This window comes from Phyllobates terribilis, unplaced genomic scaffold, assembly GCF_046119375.1.
Source record: "Phyllobates terribilis strain yellow unplaced genomic scaffold, ASM4611937v1 Scaffold_4__5_contigs__length_816908805, whole genome shotgun sequence".
NCBI classification, from domain to species: domain Eukaryota; kingdom Metazoa; phylum Chordata; class Amphibia; order Anura; family Dendrobatidae; genus Phyllobates; species Phyllobates terribilis.
Window position 1 is genome coordinate 548,630,147 of NW_027362764.1, and position 22,877 is coordinate 548,653,023.

The following is a 22,877-nucleotide window of genomic DNA, read 5'->3' on the forward strand; positions in this document are numbered from 1 at the left end:
TGAGGCTCGGCCCACTTAGTCGGGTGCTTTGCTGCCATGTGTCTGATTATGTTGGTGGTGGTCAGGCTGCTAGTTTTGGTACCCCTGCTGTTGCTGGCCTGGCAGGTGGTGAAAATGGCCTTTTTGGGGTTATCTGCAGAGTCTTTAAAAAATAAGCATACTTGGGAAGACCTAAAAGTTGTACTGGCAACTTCCAGACTCACAGCTACTGAGACCTGACCTTGTGGAAGACAGGGTGGTGGTGGTGGTGGTAAAGTGACTGGAAGTATTATCTGCTATCCAACCAACAACCTTTTGACACTGCACTGGGTTCAATAGTGGTGTACTGTGGTCCCCTAGTAATTAGGACAGGATGGTCGAGCGACAAGTTGTGGGTGTTTGTTGTGGCACAATTTCAGCTTGCCGACAGCCACGTCCTCAGCCTCTGCATGCACCATCACTATCACGTCCACTTCCCCGTCCCTTGCCATGCACTTTGCCAGTTTTTAATAGAGGACAATATTTTCCACATTCATGAGAAATGGCTGATTTTGGAACGCAGTTATATGTGATACATCTGACAGAGAACCACAATATTAAATAGCAGGCCTGTAATTTACTAATATTATTCCACACAGAGACCTAGTGTGAATAGCTTGACCGACACACTGCAACAGAATGGAAAAGGAAGAAATGGCTGAATTTAGAGCAGTATTATAGGTGATATGTCTGACAGATAATCATGGTTTTAAATAGCAGGCCTGTAATTTAATAATACTATTCTACACAGACACCTAGTGTCAATAGCTTGACCAACCCACTGCAATGAAATGGAAGGCAGAAATGGCTGATTTTGGAACGCTGATATATGTGATATTTCTGACAGAGAACCATGGTTTTAAATAGCAGGCCTGAGACAGAGACCCAGTGTGAATACCTTGACTGACAAACTGCAACAGAATGGAAATAGAAGAAATGTCTGATTTTGGAACAGTCTTATAGGTGATATGTCTGACAGAGAACCACAGTTTTAAATAGCAGGTCTGCAGCATGGGTGTTGTGAGGCACCAGTCCGCCCACCCTGCTGGTGCATTGTCTCTGTTGCGGTGGTTGAAATTCAGGACTCTCTGAAAACGAGCGGTGTGGCTGTTTCAAGATGCACAACGAGGAGGCATTTGAAGAAAAATGGGCTGCTTGGTCGAGTCGCCAGAAGAAAGCCATTACTGCACAAATGCCGCAAAGTATCTTGCCTACAATACACCAAATAGCACAGAGACAAGCCTCAAAACTTCTGGAGCAAGGTAATTTGGAGTGATGAGACCAAAATTGAACTTTTTGGTCACAGCCATAAATGTTACATTTGGAGAGAGGTCAACAAGGCCTATGATGAAAGGACCACTATTCCTACAGTAAAGTACGGAGGTGGATCGCTGATGTTTTGGGAATGTGTGAGCTACAAAGGCACAGGAAACTTGGTAAAAGTTGAAGGAAAGATGAATGCAGCACGTTATCAGCAAATACTGGAGGAAAATTTGCACTCATCAACCTGGAAGCTGTGCATGGGATGTACTGTACTTGGACGTTCCAACATGACAACAATACAAAACACAAGTCATTGGCTACAGCTGAACAAAGTGAAGGTTCTGGAGTTGCCATCTCAGTCTCCTGACCTCAATATCATTGAGCCACTCTGCGGAGATCTCAAGCATGCAGTTCATGCTAGACAGCCTAGGAATTTACAGGAACTGGAGGATTTTTGCCAAGAAGAATGGGCAGCTTTACCATCTGAGAAAATAAAGAACCTCATCCACAACTACCACAAAAGACTTCAAGCTGTCATTGATGTCAAAGGGGGCAATACACAGTATTAAGAACTGGGTAATGTGAACTTTTGATCAGAGTCATTTGGATGTTTTTGGTTGTCATTAAGATTTAAAAAGAGAAAACACAGTAGTTTGACAATAAATGGCTTCACCCAACCAATAAACATGAGTGGAGAAAAAGTTTTTTTTGTTATTATTCATATTCTCTGAAACAAGGCCAAGAAAGCTAAAATTCTGCCGGGGTATGTAAACTCTTGAGCACAACTATATAGAACTATATCTGACCGTTAGGCTATGTTACAAAGATGACTTTTTGGTGAGATTTTGTTGCAGACTTCCTGCACTATTTCTCATCTGTCAGGTAAGTTAAGCTACGTGCGTTTTTTCATTGCATCCTTGAGTGCATTTTTTACAAGCATTTTGATCATGTTTTTGGCATGTCATGTTATAAATAAAAGGGAGAGAGACTGGAGGGAATAAGGCGCAAAATAAGAAAACAGGGTGGGTTGTATGCACACAACCACTAATAAAGCTTAAGGCTGCTGAGATGAAACATTAATACTGGAAAAACAAATTGGTTATTCTCCGCTGCCATTAAGCAAAAAATGAAGGATACCAATCCAATTCCAAATTTTTAATAAATCTTTGTGTTTTTCACAAATAAAGAATGTATCAAACAAAATTTCCCATCTACAAAAAGTACAGGGTGGGCTATTTATATGGATACACCTAAATTAAATGGGAATGGTTGGTGATATCAACTTCCTGTTTGTGGCACATTAGTATATGGGAGGGGGAAAACGTTTCCAGATGGGTGGTGACCATGGCGGCCATTTTGAATTTGGCCATTTTGGATCCAACTTTATTTTTTTCAATGGGAAGAGGGTCATGTGACACATCAAACTTATTGAGAATTTCATAAGAAAAACAATGGTGTGCTTGGTTTTAACGTAACTTTATTTTTTCATGAGTTATTAAAAGTTTCTCTTTGTTTACAGCAATTCACATGTCGCAGAGGTTAACACATGAGGATAGGATAGAAATTGTGTTGATGTCTGGTGAACACAGTACCCGGGTCATTGCAGCAGATTTAAATGCAAGACACCCTACGACACCACCCATCTCCCATGCTACAGTTAGCAAACTGCTTGCCATATTTCGTGAAACAGGTTCAGTGTTGGATTTGCCAAAATGTGGACCCAAGAAAACAGTCACTAATGAAAAAACATCAGTGGCAGAGGGAAAACCACTGTTTGGGCGCACTGCAGGGTTCGGAAGGGAAGGAGCGCCATTAGACTTTTTGGGGAGCTCCTAATGTGCCTAAATAGTGGAAACCCCCCACATATGACACCATTTTGTATACTAGACCCCTTAGGGAAATTATCTAGATGTGTGGTGAGCACCTTGCACCCCAAGGTGCTTCACTGAAGTTTATAATATTGAGCCGTAAAAAAAAAATTTCACATTTTTCCCACAAAAATGTTTTTCATCCCCTAATTTTGCATTACCTTTAAGGGTAACAGGAGAAATTGCATCATAAAATTTGCTGTGCAATTTCTCCTGAGTACGCTGATACCCCATATGTGGAGGAAAACCACTGCTTTGGTGTACGGCAGGGTTCGGAAGAGAAAGGAGAGCTATGTTGGCTGGGATAGGTTTCAGACACCATGTCACATTTGAAGAGTCGCTGACATGCCGAAACAGCAGAAACCCCCACAAGTGACCCCATTTTGTAAACTACACCTCTCAAGGAATTTATAACATTGGGCAGTGAAGAAAACATAATTATATTTTTACCACAAAAAATTGTTTTACCCTCAGATTTTACATTTTCTCACAGGGCAATGGGTAAAAATGGTGCCGAAATGTATCACACAATTTCTTCTAAATGTGGCAATACCCAATATGTGGCTGTACCGTACCACTTAGCAATACGGCGAGATCCGGGAGGGACAGAGCGCTATTTGACTCTTGGAGAAAAAATTACTGTAGAATAGTTTGCGGACTCCATATACACAGCCCCTAAGTGCTAGAAGAGCAGAATCCACCCTCAAGTGACCCCATTTTGGAATTTATGCCCCTTTGGGAATTTACCTACAGATGTAGTGACGATTAGTGTTGAGCGAGCATGCTTGACACTGCTTGGTACTCACCCAAGCATCTCACCACTCGGGATGTTCGGCTATCACCGAGCATTTTCTGGTTACTCGGTGAGCCATGTTTGTTGTGGGCATTACAGTGATTGGCTGGCCGCACAGTGTCACCTCGAGTATTTAAAACCGGGCGCCGCCATCTTGGACACAGTCACTCCGGATCAGACAGTGTAGGGAGAGTGCTGCTGAGCTAGGGAGAGATTTATACTGCAAAATATTGTAGCGTAGGGTCTCTAAAGCCTGCAAAATCCAACAAACAGTCCTTCTGAGGACTAATATCCATCCCAGATAGCAGGCAGGCATTCAGGCTGTATAGGAGATGCAGTGGTTATACCAACAAACACTGCATTACAGTCCTGTGTGCTGCTGCTGCTCAAATTGCTAGACTTAGCCCCAGGTCTGAGGGGCCAGGAAAAATCCTTTTTTTTAAATCTAAATCCTCTTTTTTTTTCCTCAGTCAGACTGTACAAATACCCGTCTTATTAACCTTTTGGTATTCCCCCCCCCCCCAAAAAAAAAATAAAATTGAGTGTGTCTGTGAGTGTTCAGACAGAAATATATCTGTTTAAAAGAGTCTGGTTTCGGACAGATAAATAGAACTGTGGTTTTGCAGTTCCATGGTTCAAATCTCTGTATTATCCACTTTTTTGCTTTTTTTCCATAAAAAAAACAGTTTGAGTGTCTCGCTGACTGTTCAGACACAAATATATCTATTTAAAAAAGTCTGGTATATGCCAGGAAATTAGAACTGTAGTTTTCCTCTTCCACGGTTCAAATCTGGGTGTTATCCACCTTTTTGCCTTTTTTTCCATAAAAAAAAACAGTTTGAGTGTCTCACTGACTGTTCAGACACAAATATATGTATTTAAAAAAGTCTGGTTTACACCAGGAAATTAGAACTGTGGTTCTCCTCTTCCACGGTTCAAATCTGGGTGTTATCCACCTTTTTGCCTTATTTCCATAAAAAAAATCAGTTTGAGTGTCTCGCTGACAGTTCAGTCACAAATATATCTGTTTAAAAGATTCTGGTGTAGGCCAGAGAACTAGAACTGTGGTTTTCCTCTTCCACGGTTCAAATCTGGGTGTAGTCCACCTTTTTGCCTTTTTAACATAAAAAAAACAGTTTGAGTGTCTCACTGACTGTTCAGACACAAATATATCTGTTTAAAAGATTCTGGTGTAGGCCAGAGAAATAGAACTGTGATTTTCCTCTTCCACGGTTCAAATCTGGGTGTAATCCACCTTTTTGCCTTTTTTACATAAAAAAAAACAGTTTGAGTGTCTCGCTGAATGTTCAGACACAACTATATCTTTTTAAAAGATTCTGGTGTAGGCCAGAGAAATAAAACTGTGGTTTTCCTCTTCCACGGTTCAAATCTGGGTTTAATCCACCTTTTTGCCTTTTTTACATAAAAGAAAACCAGTTTGAGTGTCTTGCTGACTGTTAAGACACAAATATATCTGTTTAAAAGATTCTGGTGTAGGTCAGAGAACTAGAACTGTGGTTTTCCTCTTCCACGGTTCTAATCTCCTTTTTATTACCCTTTTGACATTGATAGTGCGAGTGTAAGCTATTTTACTTAATTTACAATGGGCAAGGTGCATGGCAAGGGACGTGGAACTGGACATTCTGGTGATTGTGCGTGCAGAGGACGGGGCCGTGGACAAGGTGAAAATGTGCCACAACCAACAGCCACATCTTCTCGCTCCCAGTTCTTGACTGAATTACTAGGGAAGCACACAACAACACCACTATTGCGAACTGATCCGTGTGAACAGATTATTAATTGGATAGCAGATAATACTTCCAGTCAACTGGGCACCACCACTAGAGATGAGCGGTGTTCGACTAGAACTGTTCGCCAATCTCAAATTCGAGCTGTTTTGGGCGGTGTTCGAGTTGTTCGACGAACCCGAACGATTTGCAAAAAATTCGGCTGTTCGAGGTTATGTTCGATAACTGTTCGTGCACCAAAAGCGTGTCCTGCATGTCTGGCGCTATTTAGAGCACCAATCATGCAGGGATTGTCTGTCACTCACTGTAATGCCACAGCCATGGTGGTTGTGGCATTCGAGTGATTGCCCAAATCGATGGGAACTGTGCTCACAGTGAAACATGAAAAGACGGCAATTCAGCAGCGGCGTACACCGGTACCCGTCAATTTAGAACCGAAAGAATAGAGCTCCACACATAGATTAGATAGATAGAAACATGTCAGTCACATATATAAGAAGTACAGTGACAGTGTTGCTTACTGTACTTGTCATTTAGTGTAAAGGATTTATTAAAAAAATATATTAGTGTTTTCATGCACCGTCTCTTTAAAAAAGGCGGCCGGCAATTCAGCAGCGGTACCCGACAATTTAGAATGGAAGGAATAGAGAAACACACATAGATTAGATAGATAGAAACATGTCAGTCACACATATAAGAAGTACAGTGACAGTGTTGATTACTGTACTTGCCATTTAGTGTAAAGGACTTATTAAAAAAAATATTAGTGTTTTCATGCACCGTCTCTTTAAAAAAGCCGGCCGGCAATTCAGCAGGGTACCCGACAATTTAGAATGGAAGGAATAGAGCATCACACATAGATTAGATAGATAGAAACATGTCAGTCACATATATATGAAGTACAGTGACAGTGTTGATTACTGTACTTGTCATTTAGTGTTAAAATAAAGGATTTATTTAAAAAAAAATTGGCGTGGGGTTCCCCGTAATTTTAGGCTCTTGCGGAGGTTAAACAGACAGCTGGTGCAGATGTTTGAAGCCTGGGAAGGGGTAATAACCACGGAGCTTCCCAGGCTACTAATATCAGCCCCCAGCTGAATACCTAGCCTTTACTAGCTATTAAAATGGGGGACCCCCCCAAAAATTGACGTGGGGTCCCCCCTATTTTAATAGCTAGCAAAGGCTAGGCATACAGCTGGGGGCTGATATTAATAGCCCAGGAAGGGTGCCATGAATATTGGCCCCCTCCCAGGCTAGAAACACCAGCCGTCAGCCGCCCCAGAAATGGCACATCCATAGGATGCGCCAATTCTGGCACTTAGCCTCGCTCTTCCCACTGCCCTGTAACGGTGGCAGTGGGGTAATAGGGCTGGGGTTGATGTCAGCTTATAATGCCAGCTGACATCAAGCCCAGGTTAGTAATGGAGAGTCGTCTATAAGACACCCCCATTACTAACCCCGTAGTCAAAGTTAAAAAAAACACAAACACCCAGAATAAAGTCCTTTAATTGAAATAAAGACACAATTCTTTATTGCTCTAAATTAAACCATACTTACAATCACGCCCATTCCAGCTGAAGCCAACGATCCCCTGCAATAAAAGAAAAATAATAAAGCAACATAATCCTTACCTTTCCATGGTTCCCACGACAGCTTCAGCTCGGCTACATCGAGATGACAGGCTGGACCGCAGCAGAAAGCTGCCATCCAGCCTGTCATCCCGCAGACACTGAGAAGCGCAGGCTTGCTTGCGCTCCTCAGCGTCTCTCTGTGACGGCATCCAGATGAGCCGAGTTCATGTCCAATGAACTCGGCTCACCTCATGCACGTCACTGACAGCGTGGGAAAATTCTCACGCTGAAGCGCTGAGTGCAGGAGAATTCTCCCACGCTGTCAGTGACGTGCATGAGGTGAGCTCATGTCCAATGAACTCAGTTCACCTCATGCACGTCACTGACAGCGTGGGAAAATTCTCCTGCACTCAGCGCTTCAGCGTGAGAATTCTCCCACGCTGAAGCGCTGAGTGCAGGAGAATTTTCCCACGCTGTCAGTGACGTGCATGAGGTGAGCCGAGTTCATTGGACATTAACTCGGCTCATCTGGATGCCCTCACAGAGAGACACTGTGGAGCGCAAGCAAGCCTGCGCTTCTCAGTGTCTTCGGGATGACAGGCTGGATGGCAGCGTTCTGTTGCGGTCCAGCCTGTCATCTCGATGTAGCAGAGCTGAAGCTGTCATGGGAACCATGGAAAGGTAAGGATGATGTTGCTTTATTATTTTTCTTTTATTTCAGGAGATCGTTGGCTTCAGCTGGAATGGGCGTGACGGTAAGTATGGTTTAATTTAGAACAATAAAGAATTGTGTGTTTATTTCAATTAAAGGACTTTTTTCTTGGTGTTGTGTTTTTTTTAAATACTTTACTAGAAATTCATGGTGGTTATGTCTAATATTGGCGTGACCCCATGAATTTCGGGCTTAGGGCCAGTTGATAATGCCAAACTGGCCCTAACCCCTTTATTACCCAGTGAGCCACTGCACCAGGGCCCTGGATGAGTTGGGTACAGTGCCAGAAGATGGCGCTTCCATGAACGCGCCATTTTCCGGGGTGGCTGCGGACTGCAATTTGCAGCGGGGGTGGCCCAGAAAGCTTGGTCCTCCCTTCGCTGCGGATTCCAGCCCCCAGCTGCCTAGTTATACCTGGCTGGACACAAAAACACGTCAATTTTCTTTAAATTATTTCATGAAATAATTAAGAAAAAAAGGGCTTCCCTACACTGTTGTGTCCGGCCAGGTACAAATAGGCAGCTGTTGGTTGGGGGCAGCCCGTTCCTGCCTGCTGTACCTGGCTGGACACAAATATAGTGCGAAGCCCCACGTCAATTTTTTTTAAATTATTTCATGAAATAATTTAAAAAAAAAGGTCTTCCCTATATTGTTTTGTCCGGCCAGGTACAAATAGGCAGCCGGTAGTTGGGGGCAGCCTGTTCCTGCCTGCTGTACCTGGCTGGACACATATATAGTGCAAAGCCATACGTCAATTTTTTTTTAATTATTTCATGAAATAATTTTAAAAAAAAAGGGCTTCCCTATATTGTTGTGTCCGGCCAGGTACAAATAGGCAGCTGGTGGTTGGGGGCAGCCTGTTCCTGCCTGCTGCACCTGACTGGACACAAGTATAGTGCGAAGCCCCACGTCAATTTTTTTTAATTATTTCATGAATTTCCTGAAATAATTTAAAAAAATTGAAGTGGGGCTTCGCACTATATTTGTGTCCAGCCAGGTACAGCAGGCAGGAACGGGCTGCCCCCAACCACCAGCTGCCTATTTGTACCTGGCAGGACACAACAATATAGGGAAGGCCTTTTTTTCTTAATTATTTCATGAATTTCCTGAAATAATTAAAAAAAATTGAAGTGGGGCTTCGCACTATATTTGTGTCCAGCCAGGTACAGCAGGCAGGAACGGGTTGCCCCCAACCACTAGCTGCCTATTTGTACCTGGCCGGACACAACAATATAGAGAAGGCCTTTTTTTCTTAATTATTTCATGAATTTCATGAAATAATTAAAAAAAAAATACGTGGGGCTTCGCCCTATTTTTGTGTCCAGCCAGGTACAACTAGGCAGCTGGGGGCTGGAATCTGCAGCGCAGGGAGGCCCAAGCTTTCTGGGCCCCCCCCGCTGCAAATTGCAGTCCGCAGCCACCCCGGAAAATGGCGCGTTCATAGAAGAGCCATCTTCTGGCGCTGTACCCAACTCATCCAGGGCCCTGGTGCGGTGGCTCACTGGGTAATAAAGGGGTTAGGGCCAGCTTGGTATTAACAGCTGGCCCTAAGCCCAAAATTCATGGGGTCACGCCAATATTAGACATGACCGCCATGAATTTCTAGTAAAGTATTTAAAAAAAACACAACACCCAGAATAAAGTCCTTTAATTGAAATAAACACACAATTCTTTATTGTTCTAAATTAAACCATACTTACCGTCACGCCCATTCCTGCTGAAGCCAACGATCTCCTGAAATAAAAGAAAAATAATAAACCAACATCATCCTTACCTTTCCATGGTTCCCATGACAGCTTGAGCTCTGCTACATCGAGATGACTGGCTGGACCGCAGCAGAACGCTGCCATCCAGCCTGTCATCCTGCAGACACTGAGAAGAGCAGGCATGCTTGCGCTCCTCAGTGTCTCTCTGTGACGGCATCCAGATGAGCCGAGGTCATGTCCAATGAACTCGGCTCACCTCATGCACGTCACTGACAGCGTGGGAAAATTCTCCTGCACTCAGCGCTTCAGCGTGAGAATTCTCCCACGCTGTCAGTGACGTGCATGAGGTGAGCCGAGTTCATTGGACATGACCTCGGCTCATCTGGATGCCGTCACAGAGAGACACTGAGGAGCGAAGCAAGCCTGCTCTTCTCAGTGTCTGCGGGTTGACAGGCTGGATGGCAGCGTTCTGCTGCGGTCCAGCCTGTCATCTCGATGTAGCAGAGCTGGAGCTGTCCTGGGAACCATAGAAAGGTAAGGATGATGTTGGTTTATTATTTTAGTTCTATTGCAGGAGATCGTTGGCTTCAGCTGGAATGGGCGTGACGGTAAGTATGGTTTAATTTAGAACAATAACGAATTGTGTGTTTATTTCAATTAAAGGACTTTATTCTGGGTGTTTGTGTTTTTTTTAACTTTCACTATGGGGTTAGTAATGGAGGTGTCTTATAGACGCCTCTCCATTACTAACCTGGGCTTGATGTCAGCTGGCATTATAAGCTGACATCATCCCCAGCCCTATTACCCCACTGCCACCGCTACAGGGCATTGGGAAGAGCCAGGCTAAGTGCCAGAATTGGCGCATCCTATGGATGCGCCATTTCTGGGGCGGCTGACGGCTGGTGTTTCAAGCCTGGGACGGGGGCCAATATTCATGGCACCCTTCCTGAGCTATTAATATCAGCCCCCAGCTGTCTGCCTAGCCTTTGCTAGCTATTAAAATAGGGGGGACCCCACGTCATTTTTTTGGGGGGTCCCCCATTTTAATAGCTAGTAAAGGCTAGGTATTCAGCTGGGGGTTGATATTAGTAGCCTGGGAAGCTCCGTGGGTATTACCCCCTTCCCAGGCTTCAAACATCTGCCCCAGCCGTCTGCTTAACCTCCGCTAGAAACTAAAATTACGGGGAACTCCACGCTAATTTTTTTTTACTAAATCCTTTATATTAACACTAAATGACAAGTACAGTAATCAACACTATCACTGTACTTATTATATATCTGACTGACATGTTTCTATCTATCTAATCTATGTGTGATGCTCTATCTTTCTGTGCTAAATTGTCGAGTACAGATGCTGAATTGCCGGCCGGCTTTTTTAAAGAGACGGTGCATGAAAACACTATTATTTTTTTAAATAAATCCTTTACACTAAATGACAAGTACAGTAAGCAATACTGTCACTGTACTTATTATATATGTGACTGACATGCTTCTATCTATCTAATCTATGTGTGAAGCTCTATTCTTTCTGTTCTAAATTGTCTGGTACCGCTGCTGAATTGCCGCCTGGCTTTTTTAAAGAGACGGTGCATGAAAACACTAATATTTTTATTAATAAATCCTTTACACTAAATGACAAGTGCAGTAACCAACACTGTCACTGTACTTCATATATATGTGACTGACATGTTTCTATCTATCTAATCTATGTGTGATGCTCTATTCCTTCTTGTCTAAATTGTCGGGTACCGGTGTACGCCGCTGCTGAATTTGCCGGCCGGCTTTTTTAAAGAGAGTGTCTTCTGAGCAGTTTGTCAGCTTTTGGACACCTTTGAAGGTGTTTTCTATGTGTTTTTGTTTGCCTGCCATTGGTTTTAATGGTGTTCGACGGTGTTCTAAGGTGTTCGACGAACAGTTCGACGAACAGTTCCTCGAACATCCCGGTGTTCGACGAACCGAACCAAACCCGAACACTATGGGGGTGGCTCAACACTAACCACCACCTCTGGTCTGTCTTCCACACGGTCAAGTCTTAGTTGCCGTGAGTCTCGACCGCATTCTACTCCTCACCCTGATGCTCCTTCCTCCCACCATGCCGAGTGTCGTAAGACAGCAACTGATCCCACAGTTGGACACTCTGAAGAGCTGTTCACTGGTCCATTTCCATATTTGGGCCCCTTGCCTGCTCCGCTTGAAATGGTGGAAGAGGAGATCCCATGTAGCGATGCCCAAATATTTGAACAGCCACGGGCCACAGGAGGGCGACGCTGGCAATTTGTCACAAGAGGTGGACGATGACAAGACACAATTGCCACGAATTGAGGAGGAGGACGGTGGTGCGGAAGTGGAAGAGGAGGAAGTGGTGGATGATCTAGTAACTGACCCAACGTGGCAGGAGGACACGCAGAGCAAGGCCAGCAGCACACAGGGGGAGGGAGGCAGAGTACCCCAACAGGCAGGAAGAAGCAGTGTGGTGGCCGCACACAGAAGGCGGGCAACCGTTCCCCGTAACACCAACATGAGGGACGTTGCCAGTACAACCGGTAGGTCTTCCAGAGTCTGGAATTTTTTTAAAGACTCTGCTGATAACTAGTGTTGAGCCACCCCCGTAGTGTTCGAGTTCGGTTCGGTTCGTCGAACACCCGTGTGTTCGCGGAACTGTTCGTCGAACTGTTCGTCGAACACCTTCGAACACCGTTAAAACCAATGGCAGGCAAACAAAAACACATAGAAACACATATAAAACACCTTCAAAGGTGTCCAAAAGCTGACAAACTGCTCAGAAGACATAACTAACACATGGAAAAGTGACAAGTACATATAGTCATGCGAAAATAAAAGAGGTGGAGGAGTAAAAGGAGGGGGAGACACAGATATAGGCATGTCATGCCCTTCTAAAATCCAAAAAGTGAGAAGCCGACACGGCCAGTCCGCTCCTGCCCGTGCCACCTCCGTGTCGCCGGGTTTGTGCCAGAGCCGCGGTGAACCCTGACGGCCAGCCCCCCTCTCCCAATACTGGTGCCTGTCCGCTGGTGGGTCGAGCGAGCCCCCCTGTGGTGGAGGCAGCTCTAAGCTTTTTAATTTAAATTGTCTCTCTAATCTGAATGAATACACTTTAAATCCATTTACAAGGATCTATTGGAGGGCAAGTCTCATGCCAGCAGCCGCGGTAATTCCAGCTCCAGTAGCGTCCACTAAAGCTGCTTCAGTTAAAAAGCTTTTATAAGGATCGAGCTCGGCTGTCCACCGCAAGGCATCCTACTGCCAGTCCCAGCCCCTATGCCTTGGGGTGCCTCCTGATGCTCTTCACTAAGTATCCCATGGTCCCGAAGCATTTCCTTTGAAAAAATTAAGTGTCTAAACTACAGGTGGTGCAGCTTGCTTAACAGCCAGGATAATCCGCTCACTAGCAGACACTGCTACTAGGCACAAAGTATTTCCTGGGCTAGATGCAGTTAAAAATTTGTAATTAGATACTCTCGTTGGATGCTGAGAAAGCATTCCATAGAGTCTCCTGGCACGCCATATATGATTCTCTTAAAAAGCTTGGGGTAGGGGTCTAGGGGACCCTTTTATAGCCAAAATCACGGCCCTGTATCGCAATACGTCACCTAGGCTGAAGATAAATGGAACTGTAGCACCCTGAGGGCTCGGTTGCTACAGACGTATTGCACCTCACCCAGAGGTGTGATATCTCACTCTCAGGTAAGGATGGAGTGTGGATCAGGACCCGACACCTGCATGCATTACACCACATTGCCGTGGGGCAGGGCGACCAATATGCCCCTGAGATGGGCACGACAGTCCCTGTCCCTGGCTGGAGTGGGGGGAGGGAACACTGAGGAAGGGGAACCCTGTAGTGCAGGAGCAGGGAGGAAGCAGTTCCTGGGTGCATTGAGAAGGGAGTATAAAAGGTGGGCACCATCTTAGTTCAGTGCAGAGAAGTCTGAGCAGAAGTGGCAGGGAGCAGGGGCTCTGCATGATCTCTGCTCCGGAGGCGGGCCTAGTAACAGAGGCCCAGGCCTGGAAGAGGGAGAAGGAAGGAAGAGGAGCGGAGAAGGCTCCAGGAACGAGGAATGAAGGGATCCCAGGGGTGCGGACGGGCGAGTCGCCACCGCACGCCCGAATCCACCTGCGTGGAGGGGTCAGGCCAAAGGGGGAGACCGGTCCCCAAACTAGTGGAGGCAAGAAACGACCCTCAGCTAGAAACCGGAGGCTCTGACATTTTATGTGGCGCAGCCCCTCGCTACACCCGCTAGGAAGGCACCACATAGGGTCAGGGAAACTGGCGCCAAGTTTACCAAGAGGAGGCCCAAGGCAGCCGGACCGAAGTGTTGGTAAGAAAGGCCAGACAAAGGACACACAAAGGGGGTCCTGTGAAGTGCTCCAAAGTTATCTGGGAGTTGTCAGAGCCCCTCACCTGGTGAGCACAGTACGACGTGGGCAGCCGTTACCTGCAGACGTGGTCTGGATAATAAGAACTGTGAGTAAAGGCCCTGAACTGCATCACTGACTCCGTGTCGTTACTGCTGCTGCCCTGCACCATCACCCCCATCCTCCGCATACACTGCCCTGAGGCTATACTCCTCCCGTGGGGAGTTATGCTACGCTCTGCTGCACCCACAACACCAGCCTCAGTGGTCTGCCCTGTAGCGGCGGTTCACTCTGACCGCAATCCACGGGTGGCGTAGTGGGACATTTAAACATGAAAACCACATAAATAGTTCCGCCACTGGTTTGACCGCCCTGAGCCACGGAACTGGGTCGCCGCCACGAAGACTACAACCACCAGCATCCACCAAAAAGGGTCCGGCTCCGGGTGTCCCAAGGCCCAGGGGGTGCGTCAGAACATTTTCATCACCTTTCACAATCACCAATGGGACAAGGCAGTGATGTCCTCTGTCCCCTCTCTTATACATCCTAGTGACGGAGCACCTGCTCTCATCAATTCGCCATAACCCCAATATTAGGTGGATTGAGGTGGGAGGCACCGAGTACAAGTGCTCTCTATTTGCTGATGATGTCCTAGTATATATCACTCAATCACATATATCCATCCATGCTGTTATGGCTGAAATAGATCACTTTGTTACATGGTAAAATTTTAAAATCAATGCAGCGAAGTCTGAGGCCCTCGATGTCTCCCTCCCCAAATCCATATAGGATTCCATCCAGTCCAACTTTCCCTTTGCCTGGCCCTCACAGGGTATCAAATACTTAGGAATTCCTATTCATAGAGACCTCTCCCATCTATGTTATCTTAATTTTGGGCCCTTTATTGAACAACTCCATACAGACCACGGTTGGCAAGTTAGAACTGTAAGATTCACTACGTGAACCACTGGTGTTTTGTGGAAAAGCACATGTACACTGCGTTCCAAATTATTATACAAAAAGTGTTTAGGAGTGATAAGGGAAGAATTTGTTTGTTTGTCAGTTAAACTCATTGATGGTGATGTGTGTCAGGGCTCTTTATATCACTGTAAGCAATTGCAGACACCTGTGCTAATTAGTTTGGCAGGTGTGTCCAATGAAAGGCAAGACTACTTAAGAAGGCTCTCTCACATTATTAAGCAGCCTACATTTTCTGCCAAAATGGGAAAGAAAAAGGATGTGTCGGCTGCTGAGAAGCAACAAATTGTGGAGTGTTTAGGTCAAGGCATGACTACAATCAACATTGTGCGATGATCAGGATGAAGTGTCTTGGCAATCAAGAAGTATGTAGCTGATTCACAGTACACACATGTGCGTGCTGATAAGGGCAAATTGAGGACTCTTTCCTACAGGCAATTACGTCAGGTTGAAAGAGCAGCGGCAAAAAAGCCTTGTCATAGCAGCAGACAAGTTTTTGAAGCTGCTTGTGCCTCCAACGTCCCCCGAACAACAAGATGCAGGGTCCTTCAGAGGTTTGCAGCTGTGCATGCGCCATCCTATCGACCTCCTCTATCCACTTCACACAAGCAGAAACGGCTCCAGTGGGCCAAACATTACATGAAGACTGATTTCAAAACTGTTTTGTTCACGGATGAGTGCCGTGCAGCGCTCGATGGTCCAGATGGATGGAGTGGAGGATGGCTGGTTGATGGACACCCCACGCAAACACGGCTACAGCGCCAACAAGGAGGAGGTGGAGTAATGTTTTGGGCTGGAATCATGGGGAGAGAGATTGTCGGCCCCTTTAGGATCCCTGAAGGCGCTAAAGATGAACTCCATAATGTATGTGGATTTTCTCAAACAGCACTTCCTGCCATGGTTCAAGAAGAAGAACCGTGTATTTCACAGCAAGATCATTTTTCTGCATGATAATGCACCATCTCATGCTGCACATAAAACATCTGCATCTCTGGCTGATATGGGCATAAAAGGGGACAAACTTATGGTGTGACCCCCATGCTCCCCTGACCTCTACCCCATTCAGAACCTTTGGAGCATCATTAAAAGGAGTGTCTATGATGGCGGGAGGCAGTTCACATCTAAGCAACAGCTCTGGGAGGGTATTCTGTCCTCATGCAAAACAATTGAAGCAGAAACCATCCAAAACCTGACAAATTCAATGGACGAGAGAGTTCAGAAGCTCCTTTCGAACAAGGGGTCCTATGTGAAAATGTAACATCACCTAGAATAAAGTTTTGAGTTGAAAACTGTTTGATTTCAGTTTCTAACAACCTGCTAATGCTTATAATTTCAAAAATGACCATTTTTTTGGTCTTTATTAAAATGAAAAGGTTGATCGAAAAGTTTGGGGGATCTAAGAGTGTGGCAACCCAGTAGTCATGATTACTTCGAATTCTGACAATATGAGGGTCATGCTGCAGGTAGTGCAGCAAGAAGGCACTTATGTGCCTTGCGCATCTCGGAGCCCCAAAATTATTTTCCGGGCTAGATGCAGCTAAAAATTATTTTTAATTTTAAATCTGGTGAAGCTTTAGTATAGATGGCCTAATAGGATCAGTGCTGCACACTGCTACAAAGCCCAAATTATTTTCCAGTCAAGATACAGATAAACATGATTAGTAATTTGAAAGCTTAAAACGGTTGGTAGGGTGATTTTAACCAATCATCAAGCTTTTACTCTCCCCAGGATGACACAGGGGTAGAAAAGTCGTTTCGGATCCATGATTTGTTCATCTTTATGAACGTGAGTCTGTCTACATTATCAGTGGAGAGCCGCGTGCGCTTATCTGTCAGCACACCACCAGCAGCGCTGAACACACGTTCAGACAGAACGCTGGCTGCGGGGCATGACACGATCTCCAAGGCGTAAGTGGCTAGCTCCGGCCATTTATCCAGATTGGAAGCCCAAAAAGAGCAAGGGTCCAGTGACACAGTCGTGGCTTCAATGTTTACTTGGAGATACTCCTGTACCATCGTCTCTAGGCGTTGACTATGTGTCAGACTTCTTGTCTCCTGTGGCCTTGCAAAGGATGGGCTAAAAAAGTGGTGAAATGATTCCGCAAAATTGATTTTACCAGCAGATACTGTGGTTCTGTTACGGTTTGAGTGCTGAACACTTGACGGTCCCACGGTTGGCAAGTTGGAACTGTGAGATTCACTACGTGCACCACTGGTATTTTGTGGAAAAGCACATGTAAGATTCTGCAACAGTCTCTGCTGATACTCCTGCATGCGTGCATCCCTTTCTATGGCAGGAATAATTTCTGCAAATTTACTTTTGTACCGGGGATCTAACAGTGTGGCAACCCAGTAGTCAGGATTATTTCTAATTCTCACAATTCGAGGGTCATGTTGCAGGTAGTGCAGCAAGAAGGCACTCATGTGTGTTGCGCATCCAGGAGCACCAAGTCCCTGTTGTGTTGGTGGCGAGGTAACAATCATGCTTCCTTCCTCTGTCCTCTCCCCCCAACCTCGCACAACAGAAATGTGATCAAGGTCTCCCTCATCTGATGAGTCTTCCATCAGTTCGTCCTCCACTTCTTCCTGGGCTCCTGCACCTTCCTCACTAGTTTGGCTGCTACCATGCGCCCTGGTAAAACCATCTCCCCCACCCTCACATGCCTGCCGCCTTGGTGCTGCCGACCGTCTGGACCTTGCAGATGTTAGCCCTTCCGCATACAACTCCTCCTCCTCTACTTCCTCCACCTCCTCTTGTGCCACCACCTGACTCCGAATTCTGTTTAACATGTGCTCCAGCATGTAAATCACCGGAATAGTCATGCTGATAATGGCATCGTCAGCACTAAACATCTTCGTCGCCATTTCAAAACTGTGCAGAAGGGTGCATAGGTCCCTGATCTGAGACCACTCCTCCAGCGTGATTTGCCCCACCTCTGAATCTCGTTGGCCCAGGCTATACGTCAGAACGTATTGTACCAGGGCTTGTCGGTGCTGCCACAGTCGCTGCAACATGTGCAGAGTTGAATTCCACGGGGTAGGCACATCGCATTTTAGCCGGTGAAGTGGCAGGCCCAACGACTTCTGTAGAGATGTAAGTCGCTGAGCTGCGGGATGCGAACGGCGGAAGTGAGCACACAGCGACCGTGCCCTCTGCAGAAGGCCATCTAGTCTGGGATAGTGGGCTAAAAATTGCTGGACAACCAGGTTCAACACGTGAGCCATACAAGGCACGTGTGTGACATTGCCCCGGCGAAGGGCCGCACCCAGGTTTGCAGCATTGTCGCACACGGCCTTCCCTGGTTTCAGGTCCAGTGGAGACAACCATTCATGAAATTGGTTCTCCAGAGCTGACCACAACTCCTCAGCTGTGTGACTCACATTTCCCAGACATTTCAATGTAAAAACCACCTGATGACGTTGAGCCCTACTGCCAGCATAGTAAGGAGGTGTGCAGGATCCCTTCTGCGCAGTTAGAAAGCTTGTGGCATGACCAGACAGGCTTTGGGTGCAGGTGGAAGACCGAGAGGAGGTTGAGGAGGCAGAAGCAGTGGAGGAACTTTGACATAAAGATGATTGACGCACAACTCGTGGGGACGTCAAGACTTGGACAGCAGCCCCTTGTCCTGCTGTCACCATAGTTACCCAGTGCCCAGTCAGCGACATGTAATGCCCCTGTCCATGCCTACTCGTCCAAGTGTCTGTGGTGAAATGCACCCTGTCACACACAGAGTTTCTCAAAGAAGCGGTGATGTTGTGTGCGACATGCTGGTGGAGCGCAGGCACACCTTTCTTTGAGAAGTAGTGCCGACTGGGCATCTGGTACTGGGGCACTGCGACGGACATAAGGTCTCGAAAATCCTCTGTGTCCACCAGGCGGAAAGGCAGCATTTCTGTAGCCAAGAGCTTGCAGATGGTGAAATTCAACCTCTTAGCTTTCTCATGGCTAGGAGGAAATGGTCTTTTACTTGTCCACATCTGAGGGACCGAGGGCTGGCTATTGTGCTTAGACGGGGTTGATAAGGGTGTCCCCGGCAAACTGCCGGTCTGTGAGGAAGATGCAGGCGGACATGTTAGGTTGCCTTGATCCAAAGGTGGTGCTATCGATGTCGGACAGCGCTCAACACCAGCTGGTGTTACCACCTCCAAAGAAAATGATGACCTGCCAATCACGCTGGCTGTTGCGGGTAAAGAGGTGGCAGGTCTGCGCCCCAAAACAGGTGTGACTGCTGTCCCCCCAGTCACAGAGGATGAAGAGGCCACGGATGCACAAGATATGGCAGACGGTGATTGGCCCGGCCGGCTAGGCCGCATTGTAGCACACTGAGCTTCCCACTGCAACTTATGCTTCATGTCCATGTGCCGGTTCATGCATGAAGTACTCAAACTATGTATTTTTTGGCCTCTACTTAGCTTTTGCTGACAAATGTTACAGATAACACGAGTTGGGTCATCTTTATCGATCTGAAAAAATGCCCAGGCTATGCAAGGCTTAGCACCCATGCGACCTGAAGAGCCACCACGACTTGTGGTGAGAGGCAGAGTTGTGTTTGAGGATGCAGTTGTTGACGTGCTTCCAGTACTACGTCTCTGTCCAGGAAGGCGCAACCTGACCTCGTCGTCACTAGCATCTTCCTCCACCTCCTCTGCTGACCTCATCTCTTGGCTGACTGTGGGTTGACAGTAAGTGGGATCTCCGACCTCATCATCATCACCCTGTGCGTTATCACACCCGTCGTCCTCAGAGCCAACCTGTTCCTGCCCTGACAAAAAACTAAAGTTGTCGCTCCAATCAGGTATTTGAGTCTTATCATCGTCTTCCTCATTGTCTCCACCAACAGGAGTTACAGTTTGGGAATGAGGGTCTACATTATGGTCAGAACCTTCTGCGTCTGGTCCTGGATCCGACTCATAAAGATTCTGGGCATCAGTGTAGATCATTTCCTCGTCTGGATTCACAGAAGCGCTGGAGTCGACCTCTGATTCCCAGGCTATAGTATGAGTAAACAGCTCTGCAGACTCAACCATCTGTTCTACCTCATACTCAGACGGGCATCTGGAGATTTGGGAGCTGTGAGGAAGCAAGTGCGATTTGGGTGACACCTTTGAGGACTGGAGTATTTGTGATGTTGAAGTTGATGTGGAGGAGAGCCCACTTAAAGGAGCACTTGATATCCGTTGAAGCACCTGCTGTTTTTGTGCCTCATCTGGAATTTGTAGCGATTGGCGTGGCCGTAAGAAAGGGATCTTATCACATTGTCCGCTAAAAGAAGTAGACATTTTAGTTTGGCTGGAAGATGGTCTTTCTTCTGCAGATGTTACTGTTGCTTTAACACCTACCCCACGGACACAACCTTTTTTCCCCTTCCCAACACGCCTATTCCCCTTTCCACCAGCAGCAGGCCTTTTTCCACTCATTTTGGTGGTTAACTAATTCACAACTCTGGAGTTGTTTGCACAAAAAAACAATGGATGGTAACCGAGCAGAGCTGAGTGACCAAACTGTGGTATTAGGCCAAAACTATTGGCTGGGTTAGATGCAGAAAAAAATTATTTTGAATTTGCAACCTGATGGAGGTCAGTATAGATGGACTAATACAAATAGTCCCTCATACTGCTAGAAGCCCAAATATTTTTTCAGAGGTACTGTAGATGCAGATAAAATTTATTTTTAATTTGCAACCTGATGGAGGTCAGTATAGATGGACTAATAGACCAAGTCCCACACACTGCTAGAAGCCCAAATATTTTTTCAGAGCTAGATGCAGAAAAAAATATTTTTAATTTGCAACCTGATGGAGGTCAGTATAGATGGACTAATAGACCAAGTCCCACACACCGCTAGAAGCCCAACTATTTTTTCAGAGCTAGATGCAGAAAAAAATTATATTCAATTTGCAACCTGCTGGAGGTCAGTATAGAAGGACTAATAGAACATGTCCCACACACTGCTAGAAGCCCAAATATTTTTTCAGAGCTAAATGAAGAAAAAAATTATTTTTAATTTGCAACCTGATGGAGGTCAGTATAGATGGACTAATAGACCAAGTCCCACACACTGCTAGAAGCCCAAATATTTTTTCAGAGCTAGATGCAGAAAAAAATTATATTCAGTTTGCAACCTGATGGAGGTCAGTATAGATGGACTAATAGAATGATGCTATGCCCAAAAGATTTTACTTCACTAGGTGCAGTAAAAAAATTGGTATTCTATACACAGGTGTTATATCTTGCAACACAGATAGGCTACTCCACTGACTAACACATTCTGCAATAGGCCAAAAAGGATTAGCTTTGCTAGATTCAGCCAAATGCTGTGAAAAAAACTTGCACAGCACTGGCACAGACCTGCCTGGCAAAAACTGATAGGAACTCATGTAACCTAGTCCTGAAAAGGACTCCAATTACAATTAGTCTTTACTCCCACGACCTATCTATTTAAGAGCACAGACCTCCCTGATAAAAGTCGTAGGAAATGCTGTAACCTAGTCCTTAAAAGGACTGCAATCACAACTATTCCCTACTCCCAAGTTATCTGTATATTTGTGCGAAAATTGGCTTGAAATTAACAAGGTATAGCGCACACAGCAACAGCGGTGCCGTCTAACACGCAGCTGCAGCAGTGAGAAAATGGTGGCGACGGGGAAAATGGCTTGGTCTTATAGGGCAAGGACATGTGACATACACTGCCAATGACACATGCCCTTGATTGTGTGAAAAAAAGCACTTCGCTCCGTGTGTGCGCTGCTGATAGGCTGACAGATTGCACCTCCCCACTGCAAATGCGGGAAAGAGAAAAAAAAATGGAGATCTTCATTGTTCCTGCAGAGATCCATCCCCTGCCCCTCCCCCCACCCCGCTGTACACTCAAACTGCGTATTAACATTAATTTTCATCATTACTGAGAAAAAATCCAGTTATGATTTTGGTGCACGAACAGTTATCGAACATAACCTCGAACAGCCGAATTTTTCTCAAATTGTTCGTGTTCGCCGAACGGCTCGAACACCGCCCAAAACAGCTCGAATTTGAGATTGGCGAACAGTTCGAGTAGAACAACGCTCATCTCTACTGATAACCCCAAAAAGGCCATTTGTACCACCTGCCAGGTCAGCATCAGCAGGGGTGACAAAACTACCAGACTGACCACCACCAGCATGATCAGGCACATGTCAGCAAAGCACCCGACTTTGTGGGGCAAACCCCAGGGTCCACGACCAGTGTCAGCGGGTGTCTTCACTGCTTCTTCCGCTGTTGTGCATGTAAGAGAACCCCCTGTTGTGCATAAGATGCAATCCCCTGTCCATACTGCATGCAAATATGCCCCCTTCTCTCAGTCTTCACTTGGTATGGCAGTTTCTCAAGAAACAGCATCAACGTCCACGTCCCACCGCAGCGTTCAATTGTCCATATCCCAGACCTTTGAATGAAAGCGCAAATTCGAAGCCAAAGCCCCACAGGCCACAGTCCTACATTTGCATATTTCATGACTGCTTGAGTTGGAAATGCTGCCTTTTAGACTGTTGGAGACGGAATCTTCCACAACCTTATGGCGGTGGCCGTCCCTCGGTACTCAGTCCCCAGCCGACACGATTTTGCCCAGTATGCCATCCCGGCACTACACAAGCACGTGTCCCAAAACATCTGCCATGCCCTCAACAATGCAGTTACTGGGAGAGTCCAACTGACAACTGACACGTGGACAAGTGCTTGTGGCCAGGGACGGTACATCTCCCTGACGGCACACTGGGTAAACATAGTGGAAACTGGGACCCAGTCGGACCTTGGGACGGAACACATCCTCCCCACACCGAGGATTGCGGGCCCTATGTCAATCAGAGTTGCC

General features: G+C 46.1%; 1 protein-coding gene across 2 annotated transcripts in view; it reads left to right on the top strand.

Annotated features, from left to right (window-relative positions):
- The window catches only part of LOC141265646 (cadherin-19-like), a 348,511-nt gene that overhangs the window by 118,782 nt on the left and 206,852 nt on the right, over positions 1-22,877 (top strand). The gene's annotated exons all lie outside the window — the stretch shown is intronic.